The sequence below is a fragment of the Aethalodelphis obliquidens genome, unplaced genomic scaffold, assembly GCF_003676395.1.
Source record: "Aethalodelphis obliquidens isolate GAN/ISIS:26980383/991018 unplaced genomic scaffold, ASM367639v1 scaffold1, whole genome shotgun sequence".
NCBI lineage: Eukaryota > Metazoa > Chordata > Mammalia > Artiodactyla > Delphinidae > Aethalodelphis > Aethalodelphis obliquidens.
In genome coordinates, this window is record NW_020837945.1 from 55,894,026 (window position 1) to 55,912,582 (window position 18,557).

The 18,557-nt window shown below is 38.3% G+C and overlaps 1 protein-coding gene across 1 annotated transcript in view; it reads right to left on the reverse strand.

Moving 5' to 3' along the window:
* Positions 1-18,557, reverse strand: part of MORC1 (MORC family CW-type zinc finger 1) — a 350,777-nt gene that overhangs the window by 223,216 nt on the left and 109,004 nt on the right. The window contains exon 3 of the mRNA XM_027104268.1: positions 3,731-3,811. The gene's annotated coding sequence lies outside the window, so the exon portion shown is untranslated. The remainder of the gene's footprint in view (positions 1-3,730; positions 3,812-18,557) is intronic.

Consider the following 18,557-nt stretch of genomic DNA (forward strand, 5'->3'; position numbering starts at 1 on the left):
AGAGAGAACTGCATTCCTCCCTCGCTGCTAATATACTGAGTGGTCATTGGCAAATCACTCAGATGCTCTGAGCCTTGATTTTCTCATTTGTAAAATGAAGGCAATGGAATACATGATTTCAAAGAAATCAAAGAAAGAACATCAGCCATTCTTTATTTCTTTCAAAGAGAGAACACTTTTCTTTCCTTAAATTCCACTATTCTATAGTCAGCATACTTTATATAAACAAAAATCCTATGACCTACTCCCATTAAAGTTCAATATCCTTTTGATTTTAAAACACGTAAATTCACCATGTTCTATTTTTTTTAATTTTTAAAATTTATTTAATTTTTTTTTATACAGCAGGTTCTTATTAGTCATCAGTTTTATCCACATCAGTGTATACATGTCAATCCCAATCGCCCAGTTCATCACATCAACATCCCCACCCCCCACCGCTTTCCCCCCTTGGTGTCCATATGTTGGTTCTCTACATCTGTGTCTCAATTTCTGCCCTATAAACTGGTTCATCTGTACCATTTTTCTAGGTTCCACATATATGCGTTAATATACAATATTTGTTTTTCTCTTTCTGACTTACTTCACTCTGTATGACAGTCTCTAGATCCATCCACGTCTACAAATGACTCAATTTCATTCCTTTCTATGGCTGAGTAATATTCCATTGTATATATGTACCACACCTTCTTTATCCATTCATCTGTCGATGGGCATTTAGGTTGCTTCCATGACCCGGCTATTGTAAATAGTGCTGCAGTGAACAGTGGGGTGCATGTGTCTTTTTGAATTATGGTTTTCTCTGGGTATATGCCCAGTAGTGGGATTGCTGGACCATATGGTAATTCTATTTTTAGTTTTTTAAGGAACATCTATACTGTTCTCCATAGTGGCTGTATCAATTTACATTCCCACCAACAGTGCAAGAGGGTTCCCTTTTCTCCACACCCTCTCTAGCATTCGTTGTTTGTATATTTTCTGATGATCCCATTCTAACTGGTGTGAGATGATACCTCAATGTAGTTTTGATTTTCGTTTCTCTAATAATTAGTGATGTTGAGCAGCTTTTCAGGTGCTTCTTGGCCATCTGTGTGTCTTCTTTGGAGAAATGTCTATTTAGGTCTTCTGCCCATTTTTGGATTGGGTTGTTTGTTTTCTTAATATTGAGCTGCATGAGCTGTTTATATATCTTGGAGATTAATCCTTTGTCCATTGATTCATTTGCAAATATTTTCTCCCATTCTGAGGGTTGTCTTTTTGTCTTATGGTTTCCTTTGCTGTGCAAAAGCTTTTAAGTTTCATTAGGTCCCATTTGTTTATTTTTATTTCCATTACTCTAGGAGGTGGATCAAAAAAGATCTTGCTGTGATTTATGTCAAAGAGTGTTCTTCCTATGTTTTTCTCTAAGAGTTTTATAGTGTTCAGTCTTACATTGAGGTCTCTAATCCATTTTGAGTTTATTTTTGTGTATGGTGTTAGGGAATGTTCTCATTTCATTCTTTTACATGTAGCTGTCCAGTTTTCCCAGCACCACTTATTGAAGAGGCTGTCTTTTCTCCATTGTATATCCTTGCCTCCTTTGTCATAGATTAGTTGACCATAGGTGCATGGGTTTATCTCTGGGCTTTCTATCCTGTTCCACTGATCTATGTTTCTGTTTTTGTGCCAGTACCATATTGTCTTGATTACTGTAGCTTTGTAGTATAGTCAGAAGTCAGGGAGTCTGATTCCTCTGGCTCCGTTTTTTTCCCTTAAGACTGCTTTGGCTATTCGGGGTCTTTTGTGTCTCCATACAAATTTTAAGATTTTTTGTTCTAGTTCCATAAAAAATGCCATTGGTAATTTGATAGGGATTGCATTGAATCTGTAGATTGCTTTGGGTAGTAGAGTCATTTTCACAATATTGATTCTTCCAATCCAAGAACACACCATGTTCTATTTTATAATTACCCATTCCTAATATTTCATGCTAAGAATAATTCTGTTCACCATAAGCTTTCATCTCAGTTCCTCTGTAAGGTCATCCTCACCCCTTTCCAATATATAAAACAATCTGTAAGTGCTTTTGATGAGTGATTAAAATGAATCTTAAAATAATAATGTTTAACTAACTTTATAAAAATGATTTTGTCAAAGAACTAAAAGGAAAAAGGTGCCCATGCAGGAAACTCCTTAAAATGAAAGTCTGTGATTCTTAAATATTTTTAACATGCTGCTGATGAATTATTTTCTATATGACCTCAAGGTCTAAAAGGAGCCACTAGGAAAAAATGATTTGAGAAAGTATTTTGTTCACATGCAGTTTCATGGGAATTATATGATGATGTGGTAGGATTAAGTATAATATTGATTGGTAAGACCAAATGATATGTTTTTTTATTTCAACTTTATTAAGGTATAATTGACATACAAAATTGTAAGATTAAATTGTACCATGTGGTGATTTGATATAGGTATACATTGTGAAAAAATTCTCCCCATCTAGTTAATAAACACATCCATCACCTCACATATTCATCTATTTTTTTTTTTTTGGTGTGAACTTTTAAGTTCTACTCTCTTAGCAAATTTCAGTTGTGCAACATAGTATCATCAACTATAGTCATCATGTTATACATCAGATCCTCAGAACTTATTCATCTTATAGCTAAAAGTTTGTACCTGTTTACCAACCTCTCCCTATTTCCCCCACCCTCCACCCCTGGCAACCACTTTTCTACTCTGTTTTTATGTTTGACTTTTGTTTTAGATTCCACATAGCCAAACCATATTCTGAAATAAAACAAAACTAATCTATGATTAAGTCCCACAGTTCCTTCTTTTATATCTTTCTTTCATCATCACTAAACTCAAGTCTAGTTCCAATCATTTTGGAATCTTGTGCTTATTTTCTCCTTGCTCCTGTTAACTCACAGTGTGTGGTGAGGTAATTGCAAGGCAAGGAGCTGTGTTTAATCCTTTTTTTGCATGGTTTGACCTGGCATTCTGAAATGCATAATTTCATGTACAGAGACAAGCAGAATGACTCAAGCTAATATTGAATGCAAATTTTTAGCTTGTTTCTCAGCATGCTAGGTAGTAAAATCAAGGATCTACAGGTTGTAAGTGAATTTACAGGTCATCTATTTCCTTGCAACTTACAGTGTAGTTAGGAACCAGCAGCATCAGCAGCATCAGTTTGTTCAAAATGTAGAACCTCAGACCTCATCTCAGACCTGCTGAATCACTCTGTCTTAACAAGGTCCCCAGGTGATTTGCTTACTTGCAATGTACCACCTCTGATTAAGTGGCAAACCAGCCTCTACTTGAGTGTGTGCAGTCACAGGAACTCATTCCAATTCCTTCTTCCTCCAGAGCATTCTAACCAGTACTTGAGATTCATTTGGAAATATTATTTTAATGGTAGCTTTCTGTTGCTCAAATGAATCACTTGATTCCACATGTATTACTCCAGGATTTGTAGCCAAACACAATATGAATTTTTCCATTCTTATTTTCCAGTCTTCTTTATATGGTGCCTCTACTCTAACAAAATTGACTACCTTAAAAGGACCCTAAAAAAACTGATGTACCTGTGTCACATAACAACCCTAGCAGTCAGTTCTGTAGGTATCCTGTTCTGTATCATTCTTCCTCTCTGGAACCCTCTTTCCCTATTGCTCTGCTTGTGTAGATTCTACTCACCCATGAAACCCCACCTCAGTGCTCTCCAGAGGAAAATCCTACTCACCTGTACTTCCAAAGACATTCACTGGAGCAGGGCCAAAGGACCAGTGCCTTATTGATGTGTTCCATTTAACCTGTATGGGGGCTTTAGAAAATGAGAATTTCAGTGCCTTTAAACAGGACATGCACCGTCTACTTTGACCACAGTCCTCACTTTTTGTATCATCCTTGAACAGATTCATACATTTACAATACCAGCTTTTCATTTAGCATCCTTTTTTTTTTTTTTTTTTTGTGGTACGCGGGCCTCTCACTGTTGTGGCCTCTCCCGTTGTGGAGCACAGGCTCCGGACGCGCAGGCTCAGTGGCCATGGCTCACAGACCTAGCCGCTCTGTGGCACGTGGGATCTTCCCGGACCAGGGCATGAACCCGTGTCCCCTGCATCGGCAGGTGGACTCTCAACCACTGCGCCACCAGGGAAGCCCATTTAGCATCCTTTGACTTAGTAATTCTCACCTAAATAGAGGGCTCCTCCAATGCTCTTAGCCCAATTCCCAAATTATACACAATTTTTCTTTCCACATTTAATCTTTTGACCACACTCTTTCACCTGTATTAGTCTGCATAGGCTGCAATAACAAAATACCACAGATTGGGTGGCTTAAATAACATAAATTTATTTTCTCAAATTTCTGGAAGCTAGAAGTCCAAGACTGAGGTGCTGTCAGAGTTGGTATCTGGTGAGACCTCTTTTCTTCGCTTATAGGCAGTCACCTTCTCATTTCGTCCTCACAGGTCTCTTCTCTGTGCATGCACAGAGAGAGAGAGAGATCTCTGGTGTCTCTTCCTCTTCTTATAAAGGACACCAGTTCTATCAAATTAGGTCCCACATTTATGACCTCATTCACTTTAGTTACCTCCTTAAGGGCGCTATCTCCTACTATAGTCACAGGGGTTAGAGCTTCAACATATGAATTTGCCGGGGGGTGGGGGGCATAACTCAGTCCATAACGTTATCAAAACACATTTGTATCCTAAAGAATCACACATGATATTGTACAAAGTTCCTCTATCTTTATCATCTAAGGAGTTTATCATCTAAAACATTCATGCAGACTTGCTATCTGAACTGAGGGCAGTATCAGGGCTGTTTTCTACACCAATAGCAATTCACAGGAAACAGAAACAAGCTGGTTTCAGCTTAGTTGCCACTGACATAGAGACAGCAACAATAATGCCTGCTCACAGAGGGTTTGCTATGTGCTAGACACTGCTGTAAGCATTTTTACATATATACAGTTATAGACTTTTGGCTTCATGACATCGTATGATAAAAGTACTGCTTATATTGTTCCTGTATTACTGATGAAAAAACTGATACATGCTAAGTAAACGGATTGTCTAAAGTTACACATTAGAACATGCATGGCTGGGATTCAAGACCAGACTGTTTGGCTCCTAGGTCTGTGCTCTTGGCCACTAAACCATAATCTGCTACTCAGCAATGGAGACAAAGGGATGGGGTGGACTTTATTGGAAAGGATTATTGCACAGCCCCAATGTAAATGTATATTCAATCATACATATATATTCATCTCACATATATTTAAGTAGTAATCAGCATTAAAAGTTTAAAAATACATTCATTGATAGACCAATTTATTGTCCAAACTTGAAACTCTGGGTAAAATGGGGGTGCTGTTCATAATTGTGCTAGAGCAATAGGAGTAAACAGAGTATCCCAGGCAAAATAACATGTACAGTCACACCATTTATTTGGCCTCTACCATATGCCAGTACTATGCTAACAACTTTACGCATGCAATCCTTATAAAATCCCTCTAAGGTATGTATTGTTATCCCCATTTTACAGGTGAAGAAACTGAGGACTGAAAAGGTCAGTTAACTTGCCCAAAGACACAACTAATAAGTAGTATAGCTAGTATTTAAACTAGGTCTGCCTGAATCCAAAACAGTGCTCTTAACTAGCACCCAATATCACTTTCCTCTTCCTACAGATAGCAAACAAGTTATGGATGCTCCAGACAATTATATCTGATTATAAATTCAGGGAAATAATTAGGTATTTATTAGGCTTAGAAATTTACTTGTCTGAAGAAAATGCTTAGCAGTTTTGCAATTTGGGGCTCATCACAGTCATACAAAGTTATCTGCAAAGAGAAAGTTCAAAAAGGAAAAAAAAGTAAGATCTTTGTGAGTTTTGGATCAAATTTAATAGGTTACATCTGTTCATTCATTCATTAACTCATCAGTTATTGTTGAAGATGCTGAGAATTATACCCTGAGGAAATTTATATTTCAGTTGGAAGAACAAGATATACACAAGAAATTTAAACAACAGACATATGGTATCAGGAAGGAACATATTTAAATGTCAAATGAGAGTCGTAGGCAATAATGCTGGATGTTCATAGGAGGATAAGTTCATTGTAAGTTGATGAGGTCAGGGAAAGTCTCATGGAAGAATTACACCTCAAGGGATGGCCTCTTATGATTTGCTACTCAGTATAGCATGCTCTCCCTGTTTTAATTGTTTTTATCATTGTTAAGTATGGTAAGGCCAACAAATCAGGAGATGATTGCCACCGAAATGATAGTTTGTTACTCATAGTTCCATGAAGATGGGGCATGCCACATCATGGAGGGCCACAGGGAGAAGCACCAGAGTCAGTTAGGAAACAGAGGGAGTAGGGGAAAACATGGACCAGAGTCTTTATTAGGTTTCCATGGGAAGAAATGAGAGAGACAGAGTAAGCAGGCTTAGGACTGGCTAGGTTAAATAATTTCAGTGGGTTCTGGGGCATAGGGGCTGTCCCTAGTTGTCTGGAAACCTGTCCCTGGGCTGATTAGGCTGGTGGATAGTAGCCCAGGGTGTGAGGACCTGATAAAGGAGGTGACTTTAAAGGAGGAGCTCAGGCATATGAGCTCTGGATTGATTGGTTTACATTTGAAAGGTATCCTAATGGACGAGTTGTTTACTATGTCTTGGAATTGGCTAGCCCTGAAAGGAACAGTCCCTCCAGGGTCAGTAAGACCCCAAATGTCAAAGCATCAGAATACAGAAAATAAAACACATGGTTAACACATTTCCTAAGAAACTCAGAAGTGTTTTTGTCTTAGTCTGCAACAGGAACATTTGTCTTTGTACTTTCCATAGGAGGCTAAGGGAGGGAAATTTGAACAATCTGATCATCCTGCAATAGTACCTCCAGCTTACACTCTTAAAGATAACAGTGCATAAGGGCATCACGGGCACAAAGGAAGATTAATGGGAAATCCAAAGCTACTGATAAGAAAGTCCTTCCCCATGCATTTCTCTCTCTCTTCCTATAGTAAAGCTAGAGATGCTCTCTAGAGATTGTATATAGGCTTTAATTCATCAACCAAGATGTTCACTGATGACAAAACTGGTAGACTTCTGCTGGACTGTCACATAGATGGCTCTGAGTTTAGCAGATAGGGCATCTCTTCTAGGGTTTTGACTGCTTTGCCAAATTCCTGATTTCTCAGGAAGAAAAGTCAAAGTGCAGCAGCAGTCTGGCCCATTTCCTCTCAAAAAGCTTGACAAGCACTCACTGGTTTGCAGTGGAGCATGAGTATGAGTGCATGCACAAGTACATAGGCACACACGTGCATACACATGCACACATGCATGCAAGCTCAAAACAGCAGATGACAGAATACTTCGACCTAGATCCCAGTCAATACATGTCTGAACCACAAGCAATTTTCTCCCCTTTCAGTGTGACTGGAAGCCTCACATCGTTATAGGAAGTTAGGGAATGTGGTGAGGATTTACATAGGTGTTTGTTTATTTAAGGATCATAGGCAAAATCTTAAACAAGGGAAAGAGGACAAAGGCATGGATAATTTAAAACAGCAAATAATCCAGAATCCATTTTTATAATGCAAAATTACTATTCAAAACTGATTTCTGGCTTCTGGTTATCCTTGACTGCCAATGCACTCAAAAGAATGAGTTGCCAAGAAGTTGATTGAAAGCTCTGTGTTGCTGAATCAAGCTGGCTTGCTCACTGTAGGTGGAAGGGAAGGATCTTGAGCCATTTCATTTACAGATCCCCAGCTGTCACTATACAGAGGTCTTTTCTCTTGGTGTGTCAGATTTCCCAATGTCCTAACTGGGGAGGTAGGTGTAGGTATAAACTTAGTTGCTGGGGTTCTGGGATGCAAGAGGGAAAGAGGAGCTGAAGAGATGCACCATTCATTATAGACTAGTTTTCTTTATTCACCAGTTTTCAGATGGGATTCCTCCTACTGCAACCAACTGTGATCATTCTCTACTCTAGAAAGTAAACTTCTCAGCTTCCTTTACAGTGAGGGAGGGGAAGCTGCCTGACTGCTTGGGCTGGAGGAAGGAACCCAAGGTATTAGCTGTTCCTTGAGCAGAATTTCAGTCAATCCCATTTCCAACTGTATTTGCGCTGTTGCCTCCAGACATACCTGCTGAGTCTGTTGAACTTCTATAGCAAGAATCAGCTTGCTTCTTCTTAGTTTCTCCCACTGCAAACACCGATGTCTGCTAAGACAACTACTACACTGATCCATTACTGTCCCAGTTGTAAAATTCTCTTGTCTTCTCTTGAATGCTGTCATCACCTCTCTTCTTTTCTAGGTTCATGATATTTGAGAGAGTGAGGGGTAGGACCATCTGTTAAAGAGGGATGAGTTAATCATACTCCTCGGTTCATGACACATCAACATTGTTTTCCAAGACAAGGGTCTTCTCTTGTATATTTTTTATATGTATATTTATTCTCTTCTATCCTTCTCCCACTCCCATCTCTTTCCCATCTTTTTCTTCAAAGGCAGTGATACCTTGTAGGTTTAATGCATATGTTTTTATTTGACTTCTTAGAAATGTGTATTTTTGTTTCATGTATATGAATTTAAACTTATACATATGGTATTGTGTTATAGTTCTTATTCAATTTCTTGCCTTTTTTCCAGCATAATGTTTTTAAGATCCAACCACATTACCATGTTTATATGCAGTGATTTGTATCTTTTCTTATTTCTTTTTTTGGTAATTCCTTTAATCATGGTTCTATCAATTAGAGTTCCATATTAGTTTTATTTCTTAAAAGATACCTATATTTCACTCTACAATCTCCAGTTTTAGGGGTTTTCTTAATGGAGCAAGAACCTGAAGATGTTTTTCAAACAATTCGAGTGCACAATTATCCCAGATTTTCCTAACTGCTCAGATCTAATCCAAGGGTAATTATTTTTGAGGTTCTTTTCAAAATTCCTTTCCTGACTATTCTTAGTTCTTACTGAGAAAATAATTTTCTTTCAAATTCATATTTTAATAAGCATTGGCAAAATGTGATCAAATTAGATCATTGCAACAACAAACACAACTAGCCTAATCCAGTTTGAGTGTAAACACAACAGGATCTTGATAAATGTACAACTCAACTCAAGGGAGATGTATGTCAGCATAGTAGAGAACAGTGACTATGAATTATGAACACAAGCATTAGTTTACAGAGAGTCCTCTAAGAAAATGTCTACTATAGTTTTTGTTTGCTTGCTTGTCTTTGAAAACACCCAATTTAATTCCTTTTTGTCTAATTTACTTGGGTTCTATTGTGCTTAAATAAGAGTAGCTCCATAACAGGACAAAACAGATGTCTTAAAAGCTGAAAGGAAGATACAGGTACTGTTGTGAGATTATTTATTCCAAATATGTGGTATCAAAGTTCTATCAAATCAAATCTCCTCTTTCACATAGGATTTAAAATGGAATAATGGGGGACTTCCCTGGTGGTCCAGTGATTAAGATTCTGCTCACTTCCACTGCAGGGGGCACAGGTTCAATCCCTGGTCGCGGAACTAAGATCCTGCATGCCACACATGCAGCCCCAAAAAACAAATAACAAACAAACAAATAAATAAATAAGTAAAATGGGATCATGGTTGAAGAACAACTAAAGAGATGTTTGAACCGAAAAACAAATAATACAAGGCTTTGGGTTATTTCTGACCATCATCCACCCAGGCAGATTCATTTTCCCAGTCTGTGTTCTCAGTGGCAGTTCCAGTACCATCTCAGGTGAATCCTCATGTTCTTCTAGAAAAATTGTCCTTAAAATGTTACAAAGGACCTCTCTTCCAAGAAACATAAAACATTCTATGGACATTATCTCATTCTCTCTTCAAATGTCTTCCACAAGGGATAGATCAATGACAAATTGATGCTCTGTTTTACAAGAAAGGAAACCAAGGCTCAGAACAGAAATTGGTTATTCAGAGACCACACCACAAAGGTGACAGGAGTTGACTGACAACAGTCTGGTGCCACTTTTTATGGAAACTCCTCTTCTCATTCCACTAATAAAAAAGCAAAGGGAAAATAGACACATGGATAAAGTTAACCACATGTGTGACACTGGTGTCACAATCCTTATTGTTTTAATCTAACATGACTAATCTAAGAAGTGTTTATTGAATTAATGTTGAAGGCTCTTTTTCTCCTAAGCCTAAAGAAGACATTACTTTGTTGCTGTTTTTAATTAACACTTGTAAAACAGAAATACATACAGCTGATTCACTTTGTTATACAGCAGTAACTAACACAATATTATAAAGCAACTACACTCCAATAAAGATGTTAAAAAAAAAGAAATGGAGTGATAAAGCACAAATTAATAAATAAAGCAGTAGCACATGGCAAGGTTTTAAGTTTTCTTGTGTTTTAGCACCCTAGGATATTTCTTGTCATATGGAACTTTTATCTACCAATGATGAGCTAGCAAACAACCACCCAGGAAGGGCACACGAATTTAAATTTCAAAGGCAAAGAAAATATAAATGAAAAATAATCATCCTACCATTTCCAAGAAATTTTTATTAAATTTTACACTTAGGTCAGGTCTTAAAGGAAATTTGCAGCAAAGAGGAAGCAAATATTTATACCTGTGGTCTATTCAAAACCAAATTGAAATAAAATTAAATAGAAATCAAACCTATTTTCATGTGTATCAGGAGCCTCAGTTTGAATCTAAACTATGTTTTTCTTCAGATTCATTCCTCTTGGCAGAACTGAAGACTGTGGTTCAAGAATCCCAAGAGTCTATCCAGACAAGGCTGAAGACCTCTACTCTGGGAGGAAGGGGTTCCTCGTCCTAAGGGAAGACCCATGTAAAGTGCTCCCTTTAGGTTGAAGAATAATGGGACAGGGTGTGAGAGGATGGCGTCTCCCTCCAATGGCAAGTCAGGCACTAAGACCAGAGGCAGCCCAAGGTCATGATGGCTGGAAGCAGAGCCATTGTCTGCTGTGGCAGTGACAAATCATCGCCAGATGAGACTCATTTCTCTATGCTTTTGATTCCCATCATGATGAAAAATGCAAGATTTTAATAAGGTTGCAGAACAAATGGAACTGATTTATAGTTTACAGTTACATAGTTCATATTGTGCATTGCTATATTTCCCATTTCTAATTGTTGCATTTTGTTTTCCTTCTAGGACAAGAGTACACAAACTCTATAAAGGGATAGGCAGCAAATATTTTAGGCTTTCTGTGTCACATGGGTCTGTGTAGCAGATTCTCCTTTGTGTTTTGAGCTTAAAACCTTTTAAAAGTATTAAAATCATTCTTAGCTTACTGATCAAACAAAATCAGGCCATGGGCTGACCCTTGAACTAGGACACTGGGCACTTGTGGAGCGTATCGTGATAGTCTGGGGCTTGGTGAGCCTCCTTTCTACCTTACCTCCTCCCTCTTCCACAATTATGACTCTTGCTTGGTCAAGTCATCCAGGTGCCTTTCCCCAATCTTGGAGAATCATATCTGAGACACTGAGTTGTGATTGAGACTAAATAAAGAGAGAATTCTGCTTTACTGGAGACTTAGGAAGAAATGCCTGTCCTCCGAGGTCCAGAACACAGTGACGAGGTGCAGGGGATTCTCCCATTTCAGGTAAATATGAAAATATGGACACCACACAGCGGCTCTTAACAATGAGCTGACCGGCATACAAGAATCCTACAGAAGAAAGGAGGAGATGCCTGAGGCTCTGCAGGTGTGCCAAGCATACAGATATCCACCTGGCAAGCCCTGGCTATGGATCTCATGCTAGAAATTAAAATAGAAAGGGAATGAAATGACAGGTGTCACGTGGGAGCTAGCAGAACTCTGTTTGCAATCACATGTAAGACCCCACCTGGCGACATCTAGAAAAAAAGGCAGCAGGAACTTTTACAGGAGGGTGGGGTCAGAACCAAAGAAACACTCTTTCCTATTGTTAGTGTTAGCCAATTTTATATTTTAATTGCCTGGAGAAACACAAGTTTGTCAGATTGGTTCTGGTGTAGTTTCCTCTCACAGAAATGGAAGCAATCTTTTTCAAATAAGAGACTAGTGTTGTGAGATCAGGAAACCAATGTGCTGGTCTACTCATGCTACTCAATAGCTGCATAACTTTGGAAAAGTCCCTTGATTTCTCTTGGCCTTGGGCTTGTTCCTCCATATAGCAAGGGGCTAAGACAAAAATGTCTAAGGAATCTTCTCATTTTAAATGTGTTATGTAATAGCTTAATATTAAGCCATTAATTAATTAACAGTTGTTTATTAAATCACCCATCATGTTCCAAACATGGTGCTAAGTAATGAGGCTACTGAGAGAGAGTCTTTTCCCTTAAGAATCTCTCTAAAAGTAAACTAATAATTACAACACAGGTTATTAAAAGTTAGGATAGAGGTATACCCTCGTTGCCACCCTGGTTGTTAGAGGACAGAACCTTCCGTAGAAATCAGAACCTAGGCCAGAGCTCCTGTGTTAGCATTTTATTGAGGAGCAAGAAGGAGAGAAGAAGGGAAAACAAAGGTTTTAAGAAACACAGCTAACATTTTGGTCACACTAGACTTCTCCAGAAAGCTGTATGGACACCTCTATGCTTTAGAATAGTCTGAATGGGTTTAGGGCACAGGGAGGAAGAGATAGGAATAAGCCTGTCTCTCACTGGTTGAAGTTCATACTATAAAAGGAATCCCCTGCCTTGCATTTCTGGATTATATGACCTCACCCCAGGGCCGGAGCATCAGTACTCAGGCCCCACTGCAAGGTGCTTCATTTGACTCTGAAGTGGTTGGGGTAGCTGAAACTCAGGGGGCGCAGTGGGTCAGGCTCTGGAACCAGGGTCTTTGCAGTGCCATCACAGTGGGTGTGATGGAGCCATGCCAGAGCCAGTCCTCACCTGGGAAAGGCTGAGAAAGATGGCACGTTAGGAGTTGTGGTGATGGTAGAGGAGGGTTCTCCTCTAAGCGAGTGAACGAGGCCTGCAAAGTAGGTGAGTCCCAGTGAATCTGGAGAGGTGCAAAACTTGGGGCCAAAACAGACTAAGGCAGAGTTGAAAAGGCTGCCCAGAGGAGGTAGGCGATGCTTGAATTGCTCCTGGAAAGAAATAAGGAATTTCCTGGTAGACAAGCTAGAGGTGAGTGAGAGGTCATGGGGGTCAAGGGGATTGGTAACAAGCAGTTTTCACAGTGAGAGAATCGTATTTGCAAAGGCATAGGGTGTAAAAGGGTATCAACAGTCTAATGAGCTGCAAGCATCACCAGGGTGGGAATGGTGGTGCATGAACAACCAGAAGCCTCTTCACTCTGAACAGCCATTCTACCATCACCAATTACCAACCAGAAACTGAACCTACATGGGGCGGGCAAAATGGGACAGATTTTATTACATACAAATGTCATGTTGGAGAAATGACTCCTTGTCATCATTTATTTATTCAAACAATTCATTGAACAAATATTTGTTTTATGCCTACTGTGTATAAACCATTTTATCGTACTCAAGATTTAGACCACAGAAGGAAAGTCTGCATTCTACATAAGCTGCTTTCTTTAGATAATCTGACCCAAGGACATTTCCAGTGACTGCTCTTCAATCTTTTTAATTTCCCCTGTCCACGGTTTTAACGATCAGTGAGATACATATAGATTTAATTCCCACGTTTTCCTGACAGGGATTCATTAATTCTTTATTCTATAGCTAACACTCTCATATCGTGCCATCTGTGAAATGAGAATGGCGATTTGTTAATTAAATACTGACTCTTGGAGTGTTTTTAAACACTGACACATTCAGTCATGAACAGACTACTGCTCTTTTCTTGCCTCTGAGCAATGATAACACACAGTCAATTGTTGTTCCCTCGAAGAAAATGTGTAAAGGGATTTTTATTCACAACTTCGAATATCATCATTTGAATTCACATGAAGAATATTTCAGTGAGCCTTGAGGTTTTGTGGTTGGTTTTTTTTTGGCTGTGTTGGGTCTTCGTTGCTGTGCACAGGCTTTCTCTAGTTGCAGCGAGCGGGGGCTACTCTTTGTTGCAGTGTACAGGCTTCTCATTGCAGTGGCTTCTCTTGTTGCAGAGCACCGTCTCTAGGCTCATGAACTTCAGCAGTTGAGGCATGAGGGCTCAGTAGTTGTGGCTTGCAGGCTTAGCTGCTTCATGACATGTGGGATCTTCCCGGACCAGGGCTGGAAACAGTTTCCCCTGCACTAGCAGGCAGATTCTTAACCACTGAGCCACCAGGGAAGACCGAGCCTTGAGTTTTTACTAGGCCATTTGTGCTGCTGGATTTAGATGTCTAGGGATGAAGCAGAGTTGGTATGCCCACCATGACTCACTGTCCTTCCTCTGCTCAGGTCCTTCCTTCTTTATTGGGCTTAAAGGTCATGGCTCATTATTGCAACACTTTTTTGTATACACCCACAACTCCTTACATGTTTTCCCAGTCTATTCTGAAAAACATCTCCAATTCTGATTAATCCAACTTTGCTTACTCCACACCTATACTTGTGCTGTTGGTGGGGAAAAAAAAAACACACACACAACTGTGCTGACATATCTCACTTTAAATTTCATGACCAGTAATCTCTCACATGGGCCTTTGGCACTGCCTAGAAGGTCAACTATACGTCCCTTATCCTTTCCTTCTCTCAATCTTCTAGACAGGTATTTAATACTCTCCCCTTTTACAAAGCTCAAGTATCTCCTCCTTCATCCTAACTCTAGGTCGATGGCTTTGGTTTCTATTTCTCTAAGACAGTAGAATCAGTAAGAAGGAAACTACACACTCCCAACCACATCTACCAGCCTACTTGCACCTGTGCTCCTATACATTCACACTCCTCCTGTTAAACAAGGCATAAATTGTCTGGACTCCTATATAAGGACAATCCTCTACTTGTCACTGAACCCCATTCTCTTCATCTGCATTCAAGGATATCATTACAACCATTCTCTTTCCTCTCCCCTGCATTATCAATTTTCACTCTCTCCATAGTTCCTTCCCATCAACCTATATATCTGCGTTATTTCTCCCACTTTAAAAGAAAAGATAAAACCTCTCTTGACCATATTCTCCTTCCTCTCCTTCTCACATTTCTGTTCCCATTAACCCCATTCCTCTCCTCCCACTCACCCATAAAACCCCATGCGGGTTTTTGCTCCCCAAGACAGTCAAAGTAATTCTTGTCATGATCACCAATTTGTAAGTCTGATGGCCAATTCTCAATTCTTATTTTACTGAACCCATCAGCAGGATTTAACTGAATTGATCACTTCTGCTTCATAAGGCATGTTCTTTACTCGCTTTTTCGGACATCTAATTCTCTCCCTACTACCTCACCGACTCCTCTTTTTCAGCCTCTTTGGCTGATTTTTCACACCTCTTTGACCTCTAAATGTTGGAGTGCTCCTGCGTAAGTCTTTCTCTTTTCTATTTACATTCTCTTTCTAGGGGACTTCATCCTGTCTTGTGGCTTTAAATACCTTCTACATTCTGACAATGTCCAATTTCTACCTCCAAACTGAAACTTCCCCTGTAATTTCAGATTCACATATCCAACCACATACTAAACATTTATATGTTGTGTCTAAAGGGCATCTCAAACTTAATATATCTACAACTTCTGTTCTCTTCCTCCACTCCACGACTCCCTTGACTCCCTTGACCCCATCCTTCCTATGTTGGTAATTGCCAATGCATTCTTCCTGTTGCTCAAGACAAAGACAGTTCAGTAATCATTAGTTTTTAATTGAGATATAATTCACCACCATAAAATTCACTCTTTTAAAGTATACAATTCAAAGGTTGTTAGCATATTCACAAGGCTGTGCAACCATCATCACTATCTAATTTCATTTCAATCACTCTTTTTTTGTTTTGTTTTTGTTGTTGTAAGGGTATTTGTAGAAAAATGCAAATTAAAATCACAGTGATATACCACTACCCACTTATCAGAATGGCTAATATAAAAAATAGTGACAACACCCAATATTGTCAAGGATGCAGAGAAACTGAATCACTCATACGTTGCTGACACACATGCAAAATTATATAGTCACTTTGGAAAACAGTTCAGTAGTTTTTTGTTTGTTTGTTTGTTTGCTGTTTCAGTCATTCTTGACTCCAATTTTTTACACACTCTACATTCAATCATCAGCAATTTCGGTTAACTTTACACTCAAAATATATCCAGAATCTAAACATTTCTCATCATTTACACTGTTATAAAATTGTGATATGTCATGAATATTATAGAAATAATGTCCTACTGGGCTCCTTGCTTCTCACCCTTGTTCTCCTCTCAACAAAGCAGCCACAGGGAGCCTATTAAAAATCTAAGTCATTTTAACATATTAAATCTTCCTAACCATGAATATAGGATAGCTTTCTGGTTTTGGTATCTTTTTAAATTTCTTTCATCAATGTTTTGTAGTTTTCAGTGTATATCTCTTTTACCTCTTACTGTATTCTTAAGAACTATTTTATCCTATTTGGTGCTATTATAAATGGGATTATTTTCTGAATTTTCTTTCAGATAGTTTGTTATTGGTGTATAGAAACAGCTGATTTTTGTATGTTGATTTTGTATACTCTAACTTCACTGAATCTGTTTATTACTTCTAACAGTTTTTTGTGGAGTATTTAGGATTTTCTATATATAAGATCATGCTTCTGTAAATGGGGATAATTTTACTTATTTCTTTCTGATTTAGATGCCTTTATTTCTTTGTCTTGCCTAATTTCTGGCTAGGAATTCAAGTACTGTGCTGAATAGAAGTTGTGAGAGTGAGCATGCTTACCTTATTCTAGATCTTAGTGAAAAAGCTTTCAGTTTTTCACTGTTGAATACGATGTTAGCTTTGGGCTGTTCATAATGGCCTTTATTATACTTTCCTTCTGTTCCTAGTTTGTTGAGATTTATTGTTTAATTGAGGTATACTTGATTTACAATGTTGTAATGCTGTGTTAGTTTCAGGTGGACAGCAAAGTGATTCAGATATATATATATATTCCTTTTCAGATTCTTTTCCATTTTAGGTTATTGCAAGATATTGAATATAGTTCCCTGTGCTATACAGTAGGTCCTTGTTGTTTATCTATTTTATATGTAGTAGTGTATATCTGTTAATCCCAAACTCCTAATTTATCCCCTCCCCCCACTTTCCCCTTTGGTAACCATAAGTTTGTTTTCTATGTCTGTGAGTCTATGTCTTCTTGTAAATAAGTTCATTTGTATCATTTTTTAGATTCCACATATAAGTTATATCATATGATATTTATGTTTCTTTGTTTGCCTTACTTCGCTTAGTATGAGAATCTCTAGGTCCATCCATGTTGCTGCAAATGACATTACTTCATTCTTTTTATGGCTGAGTAATATTCCATTGTATACATATATCACATCTTCTTTATCCATTCCTCTGTCAATGGACACTTAAGTTGCTTTCATGTCTTTGCTATTGTAAATAGTGCTGTTATGTACATTAGGGTGCACCTATCTTTCCGAATTAAAATTTTAGAAAAAAATAGACAATTTTTTTAATCATGAAAAGGTGTTGAATTTTGTCAAATGCTTTTTCTTCATCTGTTGAAACAATTTTGTAATTTTCATCCTTTATGCTGTTAATGTGGTGTATTATATTAATTGATTTGCATATGTTGAACCATCCTTGCATCCCAGGGGTAAATCCCAGTTGGTCATGGTGCATGATCCTTTTACTGTGATCTGGAATTTTTCAGTGTGATGTTGGATTGGATGGTTTTGATAGTATTTTCTTGAGGATTTTTTCATCTATATATTAATCAGGGATATTGGCCTGTAGTTTTCTTTTCTCATGTATATTTGTCTGGTTTTGGTATCAAGGTAATGTTGACTTCCTAAAATGAGTTTCACTGGTCTCTCTTCTTCAATTTTTTGGAAGAATTTGAGAAGGCTTGGCACCAATTGTTATTTAAATATTGGGCAGAATTCACCAGTAAAGCCACCTGGTCCTGGGCTTTCTTTGTTGGGATATTTCCAATTATTGACTTAATCTCCTTACTCATTATTGATCAGTTCAGATTTGCTATTACACCATAATTCAGTCTTAGTAAGTTGTATGCTTCTAGGAACTTATCTTGTTTCTGAAATCAATCTTGAGAAAGAACAAAGCTAAAGACATCATACTTCCCAATTTAAAAACATATTACAAAGTTGCAGTAATTAAAACAGTATGGTACTGGTGTAAAGAAAGACATATTGACTAGAGAGCCCAAAATCAACCCATGCATATATGGTCAATTTATCTTCAACAAGGTTTCCAATAATACACAATGGAGAAAGGATAGTCTCTTCAACAACTGGTGTGGAGGGAAATTCCCTGGCAGTCAAGTGGTTAGGACTCCATACGTTCATTGCTCACGGCCCAGGTTCAATCCCTGGTTGGGGAACTAAGATCCTGCAAGCCGTGTGGTATGGCCAAAAAAAGTTAATAAAAATTAAAACATAAATACATCTACACGTGGAACAACTCCTACAGAATACCTACTGAACACTGG